Source organism: Leucopleurus acutus (genome assembly GCF_964270905.1).
Source record: "Leucopleurus acutus genome assembly, chromosome: 10".
NCBI lineage: Eukaryota > Metazoa > Chordata > Mammalia > Artiodactyla > Delphinidae > Leucopleurus > Leucopleurus acutus.
The window spans coordinates 95,852,415-95,864,521 of record NC_139153.1 but is presented as its reverse complement, the minus strand read 5'-3'; the positions used below and the strand labels follow the sequence as shown (position 1 = coordinate 95,864,521).

At 41.1% G+C, this 12,107-nt stretch overlaps 1 protein-coding gene across 1 annotated transcript in view; it reads left to right on the top strand.

Annotated features, from left to right (window-relative positions):
• PHACTR1 (phosphatase and actin regulator 1) overlaps positions 1-12,107 on the top strand; it is a gene marked incomplete at its 5' end in the record, with an annotated part of 535,964 nt that overhangs the window by 24,053 nt on the left and 499,804 nt on the right. The window lies entirely within an intron of this gene.

Genomic DNA, 12,107 nt, shown 5'->3' with positions numbered 1-12,107 from the left:
TTTAGTTTTGTTGATCTTTGCTATCATTTCCTTCATTTCCTCTTCATTTATTTCTGATCTGATCTTTATGATTTCTTTCCTTCCGCTAACTTTGGGGTTTTTTTGTTCTTCTTTCTCTAATTGCTTTAGGTGTAAGGTTAGGTCGTTTATTTGAGATGTTTGTTGTTTCTTAAGGTAGGATTGTATTGCTATAAACTTCCCTCTTAGAACTGCTTTTGCTGCATCCCATAGGTTTTGGTTCTTCGTGTTTTCATTGTCATTTGTTTCTAGGTATTTTTTGATTTCCTCTTTGATTTCTTCAGTGATCTCTTGGTTACTAAGTAGTGTATGTTTAGCCTTCATGTGTTTGTATTTTTTACAGATTTTTTCCTGTAATTGATATCTAGTCTCATAGTGTGGTGGTCAGAAAAGATACTTGATATGATTTCAATTTTCTTAAATTTACCAAGGCTTGCCTTGTGACCCAAGATATGATCTATCCTGGAGAGTGTTCCATGAGCACTTGACAAGAAAGTGTATTCTGTTGTTTCTGGATGGAATGTCCTATAAATATCAATTAAGTCCATCTTTTTTAATGTATCATTTAAACCTTGTGTTTCCTTATTTATTTTCATTTTGGATGATCTATCCATTGGAGAAAGTGGGGTGTTAAAGTCTCTTACTATGATTGTGTTACTGTTGATTTTGCCTTTTATGGCTGTTAGTGTTTACCTTATGTATTGCAGTGCTCCTATGTTGGGTGCATAAATATTTACAATTGTTATATCTTCTTGGGTTGATCCCTTGATCATTATTTACTGTCCTTCTTTGTCTGTTGTAATAGTCTTTGTTTTAAAGTCTATTTTGTCTGATATGAGAATTGCTACTCCAGCTTTCTTTTGATTTCCATTTGCATGGAATATCTTTTTCCATCCCCTCGCTTTCAGTCTGTATGTGTCCCTAGGTCTGAAGTGGGTCTCTCCTAGGCAGCATATATACGGGTCTTGTTTTTATATCCATTCAGCCAGTCTATGTCTTTTGGTGGGAGCATTTAGTCCATTTTTGTTTAAGGTAATTATCGATATGTATGTTCCTATTACCATTGTCTTAACTGTTTTGGGTTTGTTATTGTAGGGCTTTTCCTTCTCTTGTGTTTCTTGCCTAGAGAAGTTCCTTTAGCATTTGTTGTAAAGCTGGTTGGGTTCTGCTGAATTCCCTTAGATTTTGCTTGTCTGTAAAGGTTTTAATTTCTCCACCAAATCTGAATGAGATCCTTGCTGGGTAGAGTAATCTTGGTTGTAGGTTTTCCCACTTCATCACTTTAAATAAGTCCTGCCACTCCCTTCTGGCTTGCAGAGTTTCTGCTGAAAGATCAGCTGTTAACCTTTGGGGATTCCCGTGTATGTTATTTGTTGTTTTTCCCTTGCTGTTTTTCCCTTAATATGTTTTCTTTGTATTTAATTTTTGATAGTTTGATTAGCATGTGTCTTGAGGTGTTTCTCCTTGGATTTTTCCTGTTGGGACTCTCTGTGCTTCCTGGACTTGATTAACTATTTCCTTTCCCATAGTAGGGAAGTTTTCAACTATAATCTCTTCAAATATTTTCTCAGTCCCTTTCTTTTTCTCTTCTTCTTCTTCTTGGATTCCTATAATTCGAATGTTGGTGCATTTAATGTTGTCCCAGAGGTCTCTGAGACTGTCCTCAATTCTTTTCATTTTTTTTCTCTTTAATCTGCTCTGCAGTAGTTATTTCCCCTATTTTATCTTCCAGGTCACTTATCCGTTCTTCTGCATCAGTTATTCTGCTATTGATCCTTTCTCCATCCCAGAGATGGAGATCTCTGGGAGATTTTTGCCATTTGATAGTACATGGAGCTGGGAGGTTGGTCCACAAGAGTAAGGACCAATATCCTGAACTTGGCTCTCCCACCTCAGAGGCACAGCCCTGATTCCTGGCTGGAGCACCAAGAGCCTGTCATCCACATGGCTCAGAATAAGAGGGAGAAAAAAAGAGAAGGAAAGAAAGAAGAAGATAAAAGAAAATTAAATTAAAAAGTTATAATTATTAAAAAAATTTTTTTAAGTAATAAAAAAAAAGAAAGACGATAGCAACCAAACTAAAAAACAAATCCACCAATGATAATAAGCTCTAAAAACTATACCAAAAGAAAAGGGGGGGGGACAGACGGAACCCTAGGACAAATGGTAAAAGCAAAGCTATACAGACAAAATCACACACAGAAGCATACGCATACACACTCAGGAAAAGAGCAAAAGGAAAAAAAAAATCCTTGCTCCCAAAGTCCACCTCCTCAATTTGGGGCGATTCGTTGTCTATTCAGGTATTCCGCAGATGCAGGGTGCATCTTAGTTGACTGGAGATTTAATCTGCTGCTTCTGAGGCTGCTGGGAGAAATTTCCTTTTCTCTTCTTTGTTCGCACAGCTCCCAGGGTTCAGCTTTGGATGTGGCCCCGCCTCTGCCTGTAGGTCGCCTGAGGGCATCTGTTCATGCTCAGACAGGATGGGGTTAAAGGAGCAGCTGATTTGGGGGCTCTGGCTCACTGAGGACGGGGAGAGGGAGGGGTACGGATGCGGGGCGAGCCTGTAGTGGCAGAGGCTGGCGTGATATTGCACCAGCCCGAGGCGCGCCATGCGTTCTCCCAGGGAAGTTGTCTCTGGATCCCGGGACCCTGGCAGTGGCGGGCTGCACAGGCTCCCGGGAGGGGAGGTGTGGAGAGTGACCTGTGCTCGCACACAGGCTTCTTGGTGGCGGCAGCAGCAGCCCTAGCGTCTCATGCCTGTCTCTGGGGTCTGCGCTTCTAGCCGTGGCTCGCGCCCGTCTCTGGAGCTCCTTTAAGCAGCACTCTTAATCCCCTCTCCTCGCGCACGAGGAAACAAAGAGGGAAGAAAAAGTCTCTTGCCTCTTCGGCATCTCCAGACTTTTCCCGGACTCCCTCCCGGCCAGCCGTGGCGCACTAACCCCCTTCAGGCTGTGTTCAAGCCGCCAACCCCAGTCCTCTCCCTGCGCTCCGACCGAAGCCCGAGCCTCAGCTCCCAGCCCCGCCCACCCCGGCGGGTGAGAAGACAAGCCCCTCGGGCTGATGAGGGACCATTATACTACTCTTGCATTTTGGGGCCATTATAAAGTAAAATAGGTCGGCCCTGATCCTCTGTGCGGGAATCTCTTCACTTTGCCCCCCGCGCCCCCCGCACCCCTGTTGCTGCGCTCTCCTCTGCGGCACCGAAGCTCCCCCCTCTGCCACCCGCAGTCTCCACCTGCGAAGGGGCTTCCTAGTGTGTGGAAACCTTTCCTCCTTCACGGCTCCCTCCCACTGGTGCAGGTCCCGTCCCTATCCTTTTGTCTCTGTTTATTCTTTTTTGTTTTGCCCTACCCAGGTACGTGGGGAGTTTCTTGCCTTTTGGGAGGTCTGAGGTCTTCTGCCAGCGTTCAGTAGGTGTTCTGTAGGAGCTGTTCCACGTGTAGATGTATTTCTGATGTATCTGTGGGGAGGAAGGTGATCTCCGCGTGTTACTCTTCCTCCATCTCGAAGCTCCTCAATAATGAGCTTTTTGTTTTATTTAGTTTTCCGTTGTCTTTATGTTTTCAATTTCATTGACTTCTGCTTTTATCTTTATTAGTTCCTTCCTTCTCCTTGCTTTAGATTATTTTTCCCTTCTTTTTCTAAGTTCCTGAGTTAGGAAATTAGATAATTGATTTGAGACCTTTACTCTTCTGTAATATAAATGCTTAGAACTATAAACTACCCTATTAACACTGTTTTAGCTGCATCCCACATATTTTGGTATGTTGTATTTTTAATTGTCTAGTGATGAAAAGAAGTTTTTAATTTTAATGGCACCAAAATACCTATTTATCCTTTTATGGTTAGTGCTTTTCATGTCCTGTTTGAAAATCTTTGCTGATGTGATAAAATATTTTTCTCTTAAAAATTTTTCTTCTAGAAACTTTATTGTTTACCTCTTACATTTAGGTCCATGATCCATTTGGAATTGATATTTGTGTATGCTGTGAGGTAGGGATCAAAGTTTATTTTCTTCCATTACGTGTATATTCAAGTGTTCGAACATTATTTATTGTAAAGTCCATTTTTCCCCCACAATACTGCAGTGGGACTCTTGTCACAGTCAGGTGACTATTTATATATTGGTCTATTTTTAGATTCTCTTCCATTGGCCCATTTACAGTAGTCCACCCTTATCTGTGGGAGATATATTCCAAGCCCCCCAGTGGATGCCTGAAACCTTGGATAGTACTGAACCCTATATATACTGTTTTTTTTCCTATATATTCATACCTATATTAAAGTTCAATTTATAAATTAGGCACAGTAAGAGATTTAAAACATTAACTAATAATAAAAGAGAGCAATTTTAACAATAGAATGTAATAAAATTTATGTGAATGTGATCTATCACATAATTTCAAAGTATTTCAAAGTATCTTATTGTACAAATTTAATGCCTTTTCCATCTTAACTAAGCGTTTATCACACACTATGGCTGGAACTTATTCAGTCTAAGGTAAAACAGCAAAACTATCACAAATTGTTTTTTCCTTCTTCACAATTTAAAGGATGGAAGATTTGTTCTTTCTGTCAATCTTAGCAACCTCAGCATATAATCTTTTTCCTTCCTTATTAAGTCAAGAACATTCACCTTTTCACTTAAAGGAAGCACTTTATGGCTCCTCTTCGGCATATCCAAATTGCCAGCAACACTACTCTTGCGTTTTGGGGCCATTATAAAGTAGAATAGGGGTTACCTGAACACAAGCACTGCTGTGCTGCAACAGTAGATCTGATAACTGAGGTGGCTACTAGGTGACTAAGATTGGGATATGCTGGACAACGGGATGTTTTGCATCCTGGCCTGGACAGAATGGGTGGGCACGAGATTTCATCATGCTACTCAGAACAGCATGCGATTTAAAACTTATGAATTGTTTATTTCTGGAATTTTTCATTTAATATTTTCAGCCTGCAATTGGCCACAGGTAACTAAAATCCAGAAAGCAAAACCATAGATAAGGGGGGACTACTGTATCTTACTTTGTTTTTGAATTCTATACCTTTATAATGTCTTGGTATCTTCTACTATAAATAGTCCAGTTATTTTTTAATTTGTCAAGATTTTCCTTACTAGTCTTGGCCCTTTGCATTTTCATATATATTTTAAAATCAGCTTGTCAAATTGAAAGAAAAAAAGAAGGCTGGGGGCTTCCCTGGTGGCGCAGTGGTTGGAGTCCGCCTGCCGATGCGGGGGACACGGGTTCGTGCCCTGGTCCGGCAAGATCCCACATGCCACGGAGCGGCTGGGCCCGTGAGCCATGGCCGCTGAGCCTGCGCGTCCGGAGCCTGTGCTCCGCAGCGGGAGAGGCCACAACAGTGAGAGGCCCGCGTACCGCAAAAAAAAAAAAAAAAAGCTGGGATTTTGATTGGAGTTTCATTGACTCTATAGATCAATTTGAAGAGACTGATGCCTTAACACTAGTGGGTCTTTCAGTCCGTGAGCATGAGCATGGTATATTGCCCCCACTCCCCACCTACTTAGGTCTTGTTAATTTCCTTCAGGAATTTTTTTGTAGGTTTTCATGTAGAAGTCTTGCTCACCAACTGTTAGATTTATTCACAGATATTTGATGGTTTTGATGCTATTGTAAATGGTCCTTTTAAAATTACATGTTCTATTTTGCTAGTATATAGAAACAAGTCATTATTTTATACTGCTATTATATCCAGTGATGCTGTCAAATTCACTTACTATTTATAATAGTCTAGATCCTGATGGATTATGTACATATACAATCATAACATAGATGTCTAATCACAATTTTATTGTATTTTTGCTCTCCAGTTATTATACTTTTTAATTTCTTTTACTTACTTTATTGCCCTGGCCAAGACCTCCAGTATAATATTGAACACAAGTGATGAGAGTGGACATAGTTAAGAATATTTTGAAAATCTAGGTACCCAGGTCTTATCCCCTCAGAATTCCATAGATCCAGGTTGGGAGCCTGAAAAATGTACATTTTAACAAGTATTCCACGTGATATTGATGTAGAGGTATCCTAGAAGCACACTTTCAGTAATATTTTTATTTTTATTTTTTATTTTTTTGTGGTACACGGGCCTCTCACTGCTGTGGCCTCTCCCGTTGTGGAGCACAGGCTCCGGACGCACAGGCTCAGCGGCCATGGCTTACGGGCCCAGCCGCTCCGCGGCATGTGGGATCTTCCCGGACCAGGGCACGAACCCATGTCCCCTGCATTGGCAGGCGGACTCTCAACCGCTGTGCCACCAGGGAGGCCCTGAGTAATATTTTTAAAGGATAAGCTTCTCACCTGAAGAGTTAGTCAGGATGAAATATTACACTCTTCTTTCTTCCTCCCCTCCCCATCTCCATCCTCTTCCATGCCGGTGATGGATGTATAAAATGTTATTTTTTGAGCCCCTTATTGTGCTGCCTCTCTTTTTCTGACTCTAGCTCTGGATATAACATGCATATAAGTGTCTTTAGTGTTAAAATATTGACTGGCTTTAGGAAAAAAAAGAAAACAGAAAGAAACAAAAATGGCCCTTATCCTGAGTCAGCAATCACATTCAAAAAGAGCAATCTTAGAAAATAAAAACAAACAAACAAAAAAACCCACTGTATTTGGAAGTTGTTGAGGTCATGGTTGAATTCAATCCCTTCTATACACACACCCACATCCACACATCCACACACACGCAAACCACCAACAATCATATGGGTGTTACCACCTGATGCAAACAGTATGAGGAAAAAGAAACAGATTCTAAAGGATGTATAGTTACATAAAACAGAGTTGAACAATATGAAATCACTTGAGAGAAGTATGGATACCATGTGGTTTCCTAAATATAATTGGTTACAAATCAAAGGAGCAATGTATTTTCTTAGATTAAGAGACAAAATACGCCATGGATATTTATGGAAAGAAGTAGAGATACAAGAATAGCTGTAAATACTTATAGAGTATTAGAGTTCGGTAGGGCCTTAAGGTCACGTTGTCTGATGCTTACATTTTTTTCCTACCAGTTTTATTGAGATATATACAGCACTGTATAAGTTTAAGGTGCACAGCATAATGATTTGACTTACATACATCATGAAACGATAACCACAATAAGTTTAGTGAACATCCATCATCTCATATGGATACAAAGTAAAAAGAAATATATTTAACCTTTTGACGAGAACTATTAGCACGTACTTCTTAACAACTTTCATATATGAGATACAGCAGTGTTAATTATATTTATCCTGTTGTATATTACATCCCTAGTACTTATTTATCTTATAACCTGAAGTGTGTACCATTTGACCACCTTCATCCAATTCCCCATCCCACTCCCACCTCTGGTAACCACAAATCTGATCTCTTTTTCTATGAGTTCATTTGTTTGTTTATTTTTGAAGTATAATTAACCTACAACACTATGTTAGTTCCTCGTGCATGACATAGTGATTCCATATTTCTATACATTTCAAATTGGTCACCATTGATAAGTCTAGTTACAATACGTCACCATACAAAGATATTACATACTTACTATATTCCCCACAATGTACGTATCGTACCCATGATTCACTTATTTTGTGACTGGAAGTTTATACCTCTTAATCTCCCTCACCCATTTCTCTCACTCCCCAATCCCTTCTCCCAGCAACCACCAGTCTATTCTCAGCATCTACAACTCCACTTCCATTTTGTTATGTTTGTTCATTTGTTCTTCATGTAAGTGTGATCACATGGTATCTGTCCTCCATCCCATCCAGGTCCATCCACGTTGCCACAAATGGCAAGACCTCATTCTTTTTTATGGTTGAGTAATATTCCACTGAATATATATACCACATTTTCTCTATCCATTCATCCATTGATGGGCACCCAAGTTGTTTCCATATCCTTGACACTGTAAGCAGTGCTGCAGTGAATAAAGAGTTGGACATTTCTCCTCAGATCCACATTTTTGTTTACTTTGGACAAATACCCAGGAGCAGAATTGCTGTATTGCACGGTAGTTCTATTTCCAACTTTCTGAGGAACCTCCACACTGTTCTCCGCATCCTTGACAACACCTGCTATTTGTTATCTCCCCAATAAAAGCCATTCTGACAGGCATGAAGTGACATCCCACTGTGGTTTTAACTTGCATTTCCCTAATGATTGGTGATATTGGGCATCTTTTTATGGGCCTGCTGGACATTTGTCTTCTTTGGAAAAATGTCTGTTTTACATCCTCTGCTCATTTTTTAATCGAGTTGATTATTTTTTTATGTTGAGTTGTATGATGCTTTGTATATTTGGGATATTAACTCTTTATCAGATATATCATTTGCAAATATCTTCTCCCATTCAGTAGGCAGCCTTTTCATTTTGTTGATAGTTTCCTTCACTGTGCAAAAGCTTTTCAGTTTGGTGCTGTCCCATATGTTTATTTTTGCTTTTGTTTCCCTTGCCTCAGGAGACATATCAAAAAAAATATTGCTAAGACTGTTGTCAGTGGGCATACTTCCTATGTTTTCTTCTAGGAGTTTTATGGTTTCAGGTCTTACATTTAAGTCCATTTGGAGTTTTTTGGGTTTTGCTTTTTGTTTTTGTCTATGGTGTGAGAAAGTAGTCCAGTTTGATTCTTTTGCAGGTAGCTGTCCAGTTTTCCCAACACCACTGATTAAAGAGGCTGTCTTTTCCCCATTGTGTATTCTTGCCTCTTCTGTCACGGATTCATTGAACGTATAAGCGTGGGTTCATTTCTGGGTGCTCTATTCTGTTCCTACAACCTATGTGTCTGCTTTTGTGCCAGAGGTTGCACTTCTCTAGCTGAGGGGACAGGGTGACTTACCCAGTGGTACTTGGTGAGGTAGTGGTAGGACTGGAAGCAGCCTCCACCAGCCCTGATTCCCACCTCAGGGCTCTTCCCCTGATGTTACTTAGTCCGATATTTTATGATGAAAGGTCATATATATGAAAGGAATCCAAGAATAAAGAATGTGGAAACATTGGGACAAGCCCACAAGAGTAAGAACTTCATAAAGGAGTGAATCCTTCATACAGGATAAGAGTGAGATACATGATCTGGGACTGACTTTGTAGGGGAATTATAAAAAACTAAGAAATATGGGAGAGAAAAAGAGAGGCAAAGTGAAAAGATAATGGGAAAACTTAGATGAGACAAAGAAGACAGTAAATTATGGAAGCCAAAAAACTGGAAGGTAATAGTCAGAAATGAAAATATCGTAAGATAATTCAAGAACGTGGGGATAGATGTAGTATTTTTATGTCTCTTTTGAAAAAATATATCTAGAATTATTTCAATAGTAATAGTCCATATGAAAGAGATAATATGAAAGTACATTTAAACTCTTTTGAAGAGAGGTAAACCTAAAATTGTAGCATTATTAGTTCCTAATCCTCTAAAATGTTGAATGAATAAGAAACAGAAATTCAAATATTTATTTCTCTATGTGAAGAACCATTATTATGTAACATCAAAGAAACAGAGAAAGCTAAGACTAGGTATTCCTTCAGATGACTTTATTGTTTTTTTTTTTTAAAGACATGGCTGATGAATGAAAATACAAGGGGTTGGGGAATCCCAAACAATTTGAACAATCAGATAGCGCTGCATTAATTCAAAGAGAGGTATAGTTTATACAGTATGCAGAACTGTTGGAGTTTATTTCCCTACTTTTGCACGTCCTTAAGAGCTTGCACCTAAATGTTAAAATCACATTGGTTTGCAGCCTGATTAATCATCGAAAAGCATTAACCTTCATGGTTCATTTGATGAGCCAAATACCCCTGTTGTTCCTCCTGGGATAGGAGGCATCCATTTTTAATCTATGTTTAACAGAGATAAATGGGAAATAATAAGGAGGCAAGTATCATAGAAAATGAATTTAAAATATGGATAGTCAACCAAATATATCTACTTAGCAAATCAATGTACTGGTTAAAGACAGGATTTGAGGTCAGGCATGGATTTGGTCCCCAATTTAGCTACTCATTTACTCATTAGTTACATGACCCTCCTTCGCTCCTTTTTTCCCATTCTCTCCTTCCTTGCTCCCTTGCTTTCTCCCTCTCCTCTCTTTTTTGTATTAAAAGAATATCTATTGAGCATTTACTACGTACTGGATTCATGCCACAGACTAGTGGGTCAGTTATCTCACATTCCTGAGGGAGAACATGGAAAGTTGATGGGGAAGAAATTCGTGGTGTACAAAACAAGGAAATGTACAGATGCAGAAATGAGTCAGCCTTGTTTGGACAACTCTGAACAGACTGTAGGGAAATAATGAGATGAATTTGGAAAGCCAGATGGAAGTCAGGTCATAAAGGGCCCCGAATGCCAGGATATGCATTTTCAAATTAACACGCAGGGAACCGGCTATTAGAAATCTAGTGATTAGGAAGTTAGTCTAGTACAGGGAGGCCAAAGGAGGAGATTATTTCAAGAAGGATAGATTACTCAAGAAAGAAATGGACTTAACTGTTGAAAGGATGTTGATGACCTTTAAAGTAACTTTGACTGAGTGGTGGGGATAAAAAGTAGTGGTAGGGATGCAAGGAGGGGATTAAGAGTGAAAAAATGAAGCCTATGGGGCCAAGCGTTCCACAGGAAGGGTAAACAGAATGGGAGAGAAATAGTATGGTAGAGATTGAGGAGGCGGCAAGGCTAGGGCAGATGGAGAGTTACTACCTATGTGTGAAGTGAGAGACCAGCGTAAAGAGACTGAAGATTCTAGGGCGGGCGCAAGGATACAGGGTGAGAATTAGAAACGACAGGTGAAATGGAGAGGGAAGTCTTGCAGAGCTGAAGCAGTACTTCATCCTCTGAGATTGAAGGGCATGAATTGACACTGAGATTTCCTTTGCAGCAGGGAGGGAATCAAGGTAACATTTATCTGTGTACTCCAGGTGGGCTCTCATTAGAAAGAAATGTGGCAACGTCGGGCCACAAGAAGACGTGACTGAAGCTGCCGGAAGACAGACATCAAAGAGTTGAGCCCATCAATAGGTTCAGTAGGGGCAGCGAACCATTGTGACTCACACTCCAGAAACCTTTCTAGGTTTGGCTGCTGTGTAACATGGGAAGGTTGCAGTGCAAACATTCAAAGAAATGTAAGGTGCCCTTGATCTTCACCTTCTCCTTCAGAAACAATGGTAGAGAGTTATAGAGATTCCAGGTCCAATCCAAAGACTATTATTCATGCTCTAAATCGCCAAATAAAAAGCCGAATGGGTACTTCCGTAGAGCTAAACATATCCTAGAAACCCGTGGTGGTAAGAAAGCCACTCAATTCTGCATGAATATGTCTAGTCTACATTCAGAATATCAACTCTAGAAACTTTACTGCCAAACTGCCCCCAAAGTTATATACACTTTCCCTCTGTCCTCCACCTCTAGGGCTCAACGGGGGCCTGCAAGAGAGCTTCCAGGGAGTCCAGATCTGGTTCCATCTCTATTTGAGCTCCAGGTTGGGGAAGAGGGAGCAGAGGGGTACTCGATATAGCGTGCTCTCTTCCATGACCAGCTGGGCCTAGGCTCGCACCCCAGGAATAATAACTCACGCAAGGAAAGCTGAAGCTGGGCTATCTGGTCGGGCATCCTCAGCCCAGAGAATCCTGTGGGTTGAGGAGACCCTCGTGTGCACTTGAAAAGCAAGCGGAGTAAGTGCATTTGGCGGGAGAGGGCACAGTGCTGACTGGGCATCCTTGCTTTGGAGTCCTCCCTTTCGCATTAGCCTACCTGTGCCAAGAGCTGAGAACTGGGGCTGCGGGTAGGAGGCGGGGTGTCCGTCCGGGGCACTGACCCGTTGGCCCTGTGGCTGAGTGCAATGACGGGGAGCCCTGAGCATAAGCCGGGCCTGGGCCGATCCCTGCTCCAGTCCATAAATCCTTAACGGGTTTTCTTTCTCTCCCCTCACCCTTTTCTCTCCTTTGCTCTCTTTCTTTCTCTCTCCCTCTTCTCTCCTTTCCCCTCTCTTCCCCCTCCCTCCCCGCCCCCTTTCCCTTCCTCTCCCATCCCCCTCTGCCCTCCCCCTTGCCCTGCGGGTGAGCCTCTTCCTTCCCCTC